Source organism: Sceloporus occidentalis, unplaced genomic scaffold, assembly GCF_023333645.1.
Source record: "Sceloporus occidentalis isolate IW3139 unplaced genomic scaffold, rSceOcc1.0.p SCAF_161, whole genome shotgun sequence".
NCBI lineage: Eukaryota > Metazoa > Chordata > Lepidosauria > Squamata > Phrynosomatidae > Sceloporus > Sceloporus occidentalis.
The window spans coordinates 1,507,138-1,515,000 of record NW_028317141.1 but is presented as its reverse complement, the minus strand read 5'-3'; positions in this window follow the sequence as shown (position 1 = coordinate 1,515,000).

Below are 7,863 nucleotides of genomic sequence, written 5' to 3'. Positions count from 1 at the left end.
ACTCGTGGGGCCCCTCCAGACGGCCACACGGGGGCCCCCCTCCAGATGGCCACTCGGGGCCCCTCTCTAAACGGCCACTAGGGGGTCCCCTCCTACAGCTTCCAGACTTCCCCTCAGGGGCCCCCTCCCACAGCTTCCTGATGGCCGCTCGGGGGGGGCCCCCTGCAAACGGCCACTCAGGGGCCCACTCCCACAGCTTCCAGACTGCCACTCAGGGCCCCCCTCCCACAGCTTCCGGACTTCCACTCAGGGTCCCCCCCTCCCACAGCTTCCTGGCCTCATAATGTGTATTTATACCAGCAATGTATTTATATATATATATATATATATATATATATATATATATATATATATATATATATATATATATATATATATATATATATATATATATATATATATATATATATATATATATATATATATATAAATAAAATTAATTTCATTTATATGTGATGTAGATCAGAGTAGTAGTATTGTTCGACCACTCCATAATGGATGACAAATCACACTGAAATACTATATACAGTGCTGCAGAGTATGTTGCTTTTCAATAAAGGTTAATGTATTCTGTTAAAGTTTTATATAATTCTGGCATATTTATTATATTTGTATTCCTGTGAAAATATGTTGTCGTTCCATGTCAGTAATGTCACAGAGCTGGCTAGTACGACCGACTACCTCCGCTGACTTGTGCTCCCTTAGCCTTGGACAACACTCCCTTCCCAGATTCCCCAGTCACTAGCAGTGTAGAGTATATAAAAATGAAGAACACTTTATTTTTTACACACATGGCTAGATATAGACAGCAAAGTGAACATTAACATAAACAATCAGGTATTGGATTACAACGGCTACAGAACCGCCCCCTTAATCTGGTTAATTTGGACTCCCAGGGGCAATAGGGTCATTAAAGTGATTAACAATACAATGGGGTCCCCCCTCCACTAAAAAAAATGTTTTGGCCGGGGTACCAGCCAGGACACTGGAACTCAGGTACACCTCCTGTTCCTGTTCTCAGTCAGAGAGAGGCCGTTTCCTCCACCCTGCATTTATCTCACAGTGCAGCGTTAAACCTGGGGCACCTGTGTTAATAGGACCAGCAGGTAACGCATTAGTCACTGGGATAAACTGCTCTTTCTAATCTCCTGCATACATAGATGCCGTCTTTCACCCTGTCACAATATATATACACCTGTGTATGTATATATGTGTGTATATAGAAAGCCTATAGAAATATATATTTATTGGTAACAGAAAGCTGTAGATATAATAAAGATCATTTAAAGAAGAGACCTTTATGTACTTTATTGGATCCACATGAAAGAAACCCCCTTGTTTGTGTAATAATATAACACATTAATGGGGGTGACATTTATAATTATGATTAAAGAAAACACAATTCCATCAGACTTCCATTTTAAGCTATAGGTGATGATATCACAAAGTGGTGAAGATTCTGCCTGTGCCTAGTGGTGATGTCACAATGACATGTGAAGCCATGATGTCACAATGGGGCACAGACTTTATAAACACAATATTCTGAGAGTAAGACAGACACATGGATACTCACAGGTAAGTCACATCACCCTGAACTTAAGGCTGGGGAGTCAATGAAGGTTTAAGGTCATAGAGCAAGAGAAAAATGTTCCGGCTCCTCTCACCTTTTATTTGTACATACCTCCCCTTTCTTTGTATTTTCTTTTGACTGCTGAATCTCACTTCCAAGGCAGCTGCTTTTTGGGCAAGAAATTCAAATTTTGATATTTGTGAGCCTCTATATTTATAGAACTGCCGGTAGATCAGCCGTGCCCCTGTGTAACATTATTGTCTATGGAGAACCAAAACCCTGAATTCATTGATTGTATCTTTGTTTACAGAGTTGCCCGTGTATCACACGACGTACAAAGCGTCAGCGACGATTTTACTCACCTTGGTGAAGTAGAAGCCAAAGACAACATTATGTCAGAGATGACAAACAGAGACGTGGAGGGAAATATCCCAGCGTTCTTACAGGAAGTAGCTGAAGCTCCTGAACAGCTAAAGCCAATACTTGTGAGGTTCCGTCCAACCCCAACCCCGTTCTTGGATCCCGAGGCGAGGAAATATCTGAAAAGGCAGGAGAAGCTGATTCACTCGAGTCTGCCGCTTCTGGTCCAGAACTCTTTAACCCCTTAAGGACCGGGCTCATTTTTTCTTTTTGTACCCTGTGGGACCGAGGCTGTTTTAATACTTTTGTGGTGCTTGTGTTCAACTGTAATTTTCTCCTCACCCATTTAGTATACCCACATAAGTTATATATTGGGTTTTTTCAGGACAAGATGGGCTTTCTTCAGATACCATTATTTTGATCATATCATCTTATTTACTATAAAATAAAAATAAAAAAAACATGGTGAAAAATTGAAAAAAACACACATTTTATGACTTTTATTTGAAAAATCTTTTACTCACCTAAAAAAGCAAGTAAAAAAACTAGCTAAATAGATTCTACTACTTGTCCTGAGTTTAGAAATACCCAATGTTTTTATGTTTTTTTTGCTGTTTTTTGTAAGTTATAGGACAATAAGTACAAGCAGCGTTTTATGATTTCCAAACCTTTTTTAACAAATCTGGTCAGTCTGCCTCCATCTCCTCTTTGGAACATCTTTGAAGTCGGTTAACTCTGCCAAACCATATATTAACTAATTTAACCCTGCCAAACCATATATTTTTGAAAACTAGACACCCCAGGGTATTTTAAATGCTGTTATTTTAACCCTTTCCATGCAACAGTTATACAACCACACTTTGTCAAACTTTGTAATAGTAATTTTTTTTATTTTTTTCACACAAATTGTACTTTAGTTATAGATATACAGGTTCTGGTATATGTCAGTGTCAAACAACACCCCAATGTGCGCTTTTTTTCTCCATTTTGGTCAGTCTGTACCTATGCCCTATCTTTGAGCTTGGCCACTCCAATTTACCCCATCAGCCTTTTTTTTTTTTTATATTAGACACCCCTTGGGTATTTGAAGTGCTTTTATTTTAACTCTTTGTTGAGATTTTTGAGAAATTTTAGCACTTGCTCAAAATAATAAACTTTATTTTTTTATTTTAATTTTTTTTAATACTTTTTTTATATATTTTTTTTACACATTTTGCTGGTACTTGATCCATCCAGAGGTAAGTGTTTGGTGTTTTTTTTAACTTTAGGAGGTGATCGTTGATCGCCTCCTAAACACTTTTAAAACGGGCGTCCGCCGCCATACAATGTATGGCGGATGTTGACGCCCCGGGGAGGGGCCAGACATGGCCCCCAATGCCGATCTCGGCGTTACTGAATGCCTCGACATCGAGGCATTACAGCAATGCCGTTTAAGCGAAGAAAGTGATCGTTGATCACTTTCTAAGCTTATTTAATTTTTTGACGTTCAGGACCGTCAAAGGTCGTTAAGTGACCGTTTTTCCGTGACGGTCCTGAACCGGCAAAGGTCGTTAAGGGGTTAAAGGCAACTGTACTGCTCGTTGAAATGCCTTCCCCTCCAGCAACTTGTTCCATCATCAGAGAACCACTCAACCCCAACAATGAACGCCTACGGGAGAGACTGGAGACCCTCTGCCAACGAAAACTTTCCCAGCAGAGTGGGAAGGAATTTAGGCATATATCATCCAGAGGTAAACCTGTTATATCTCAGCAGCCTACCCCTCTGGAGGAACATCTTCAAAATCTCCCTACAGAAGGCTCAACGAGCTCAGACAGCAGTGAATCTTCAAGCAAGTCTTCACAGGCAGAACTACTGACAACTTCCCCGTCTTCTCAAACCGGTGACTCGTCACCCACCCTGACATCCAGACTCCTGCTTGGTCTGAAGAACACCATGATGATGATGTACAGCTGCTGCTGCACTTTTGGATCATCAAACAGTACTGATCGTTCAGAGGAAGATGGATCTTGAGAACAGACAGATGAAAAATATCTACCCTGTGCATGTTTCATTTTGGTTGTTGTATTCTGCTGAGAGGCTGTTCCAGTCATCCACTCAGTAATCCAGAACCATCCAAAGCACAGAAAGTATGGCAGTTTTTCTGGATTTTCTGCCACTATTTACACTGCTATGTATATCTGTTAATAAACTGTAAATAGCATTTAATATTCTGTTATGTGTGTTTGTAGTGCAGCGATAGCTTCACAGAACTGCCACCCCACCCAATAGCTGTCCCTTTTCCTGCCCTGCTCCAAGCACTCGCCCTCTGTCTCTTCAGACATCCCAGACACTTCAGGTCCTTATCTTATCCGAGGTCCTGACTCAAATATACAGAAAATAATTAGTCGCCACCCGCCTCATCACTCCAAGTGTCCCTTTGTCCCCTCCTTCACTGCGCCACATCTTTCTTCTTTTCACATGTAGTTCACGTATAGATCATATAAACAACACGTGGAAACACAGCATTGCAGGCATAGATAAAATGAATAAGACATACAAACCCTATTTGAAGGCAGGGGCGTACCAAGAGTATTTGGCACCTGGGGCAGATCCTGCATCTGAGACTGGGGTAGAAACTCAGAAAATCTGCCCATTAACCCTGAGACTGGGGAAACTGTCCTGGGTTAAAACCATTTAAGCCAGTACTGTAAGACTGGGATAAAAACCCAAAGAAACTGCCCATTTATCCTTAAAAACTATTAGACTGGGGTAAAAACCGTGGGAATCCGTGCATTCACCCCATATTCTTATAAAGTAAAAACCTGCAGAATCTACCAATTCACCTGAGACTCAGAGACTGGTGTAAAAAACCCTGATAATCCACTCAATTTAACTCAAGACTCTGAGACCTCAGCATACCAAGACAGTTTATACAATGCTATGCTGGGAACAGTTTGGGGAAGGCCCTTTTCTATTCCAGCCTGACTGTGCCCCAGCGCACAAAGCAAGGTCCATGTAGACATGGTTGGTTGAGTTTGGTGTGGAAGACCTTGACCGGCCCAAACAGAGCCAGGTCCTCAATCCCATTGAGCATTTTTGGAGCTTGGAGATTGCAAGACAGACCTTCCTGTCCGACGTCAGCGCCTGACCTCACAAATACTCTACTGGATGAATGGGCAAAAACTCCCACAGAAACTCCCCAAAATCTTAGAGTGGAAGCTGTTATGGCTGCAAAAGGGGGGGGGGCTTTCTTTCCTTGCATGAAAATTTGGTTAAGTTGGAAGACTTTGCAGCCAAGTGGAACATACTGTATTTGCTCAATTATAAGCTCTCCCTAAAATCCCTGCCACTGTTTCCCCCCCCCGAGATGTGCCCGCCTCCTGTAGATTTACCAGCGCAGTCCCGGGTGCCTTGCGGGGCCGGCAGGGGACATCTATTCTACGCAGAACGGTATACTGTTCTGCACTGGTAAGGAGGATTGTTAAAGCTTACCGCGCAGGCGTTCACCGGCGAGAGTAAACAACCTCCGCTGCCGGCATGTCTGCACGATGTGCTTTAACAATCTCCCTTGCCGTGGGAATTCCAAGCAAGGGAGATTGTTAAAGCACACCGAGCAGACGTGCCGGCAGCGGGGGTTTACGCGCATCGCCGCTCCCGGTGAACGTCTGCGCGATGCACTTAGACAACCTCCCGTGCCGGCACTCCCCCCCCGTGGAAAGTGCCGGCAGGGGAGGCTGTCTGAGCGTATCGAAGAGTAGGATGCAGGTCCCCTGCACCGCTGCGGGGGATCTGTATCCTAACCCTGCCAGACCTCGAGCTCCCTAATGTTGGGCTAGTTAGAGGGAGGTCGTGATCTCCCCAACCAGCCCTGATCATCGGGCGCCCGCTGATCAGGGCTAGTTGGGGAGATCACGATCTTGCACCTACCTCGGCACGGCCCTGAAGACCGGCCCATGGGAGGCGGCTTCTCTGCTCGCCCCTCCCCTAGAGATTCGTGATTCTCCAGTCCGGCTCCGTAAGTTTCAGTACTCAGCGTATAAGACGATCCCCGACTTTTGATTAGATTTTCACGGGTTAAAAAGTCGTCTTATACGCCGGAAAATACGGTAATAAAAACTATGATTGAGAAAAATGAGTGTCTTGTTTTTATTTCCTTTATTTTGCCAACCGGCCCTCAGTTATCCACATCTGCCCCCCTAAATATGCCTTATACCCCCTTATATGCTACTCTGCCTCACGATATCCCTTATACACCCCTATAAATCTCTGCCTCCCCAATATACCACTCTGCCTCCCTGATATGCATTTTAACCCCTATATGCCACTCTGCCTCCAGAAATCCTTTAAACCCCCCATATGTCACACTATAACCCCCCCCCCGGCGACTTACCAGTGCATCCTTAGACTTGTCCTTCGTACTTCAGATTTCCTGGTGTCTAGTAGGGGCAGCCAGTGGGCGTATGCACTGTGCATAGATAACCCCTGCTGCTACTCTCTGGTACTTCCACCCTGGCTTCTACTACTGAGCACCGGAAGGTCATGTGACGCCCGTGCTCTGTCATAGAAGCCATGCACAGACATCCACGGGCTGCCAGAAAGGAGGATCTAGGTCCCCTGCAGCGCTGCGGGGAATCTGGATCTCAGTCTTGTAGTCAGACCTCTATTTGAGGTCTGATTAGAAGACGACCTTGAATATAAGACAAGGGTTTTTTTTCACAGCATTTGCTCTGAAACAACCTTGTCTTATAATCGAGCAAATACGGAAATATTGACAAGTGCATTGTTATGCATTCGGGGGGAAATAAATGTGCACATTTTACATTAATAGGTATGTGTTCAAAGACAGGATGCTGCTGCAACAGCCAGCAAGATATTGGCATAGTTTATAAAGAGAGACATCCACGAATTGGAAATCACCTTAATGTAGGGGTTTTACCTGGATTAATAACACCACCCCGGGTACCACTCATGCAGGGGGTGATACCACGGCACACACCTGCTTCTGTGTCCCTGTCTCCTTTTCCGCAGGTCCTCTTCTATTTCATCCGTCTTCTTCAGTGTCCTCTTTCTTCGCCTGCTTCTTTATGAACCAGTCCTCAGAGAACTTCTGTAAAAGAAAAGAGCCTCCGATAAAGGAGACAGGGACACGGAAGTGGTCGGCAGCAAAGGTAGGGAGACATCGAGAGAGCATCAGAACGGAGCCGTAGCTAGCTCCTTTTGCGCCTGAGGCAGGAACAGAAGACTGAACAGAAAAATAAAGATAATAATATTAGAACAGATTTATAAAGATAAGAAACTTAGCATGATCTACTTATATGTGACAAATTGCAATCATCACCACTTGCATACAAAATGAAGTAAGGTAAATAAGGTATTGGAAAAAATACAAATTTACACAAAAATGATCTTAGTATTAATCGGTATTTATTAAGATTGTATACAATCTTTAAGTTGAAGAATTAAAGTGATTTTCATGGTAATTCATACCCCAGAGATGTAACCATGTTGAATACTAAAAAGAATGATAACTTTCATTCACATTATAATTGAGTAACGAGTGTTCACAGAGGGTTATCCCTTTTATGAGAAGCTACACTATATGGACACAAGTACCGGGACACCCGACCATTATACAGACAGGGACTCTTATGACGTTGCATTCTAAATACATAGACGTTAATAAGTAGCCGATCCTCCCATTTGCAGTTATAACAGCTTCCACTCTTCCGAGAAGGCTTTAAACAGGATTTTGGAGAGTCCAAGTTTTGGGAGCCAGTCATTCTGGATTAGAAAGCGGCCTTTCCAAACTGTTCCCGCAAAGTTGGAAGCATAGCATTGTCCAAAATGTCCTGGTATGTCCCCTTCAGCTCACAAATTCTCTACTGGATGACAATTCCTACAGAAACTCACAAAAACAAAAAAAAGAAAGCAGATGAACCCCAAGGGACACGGC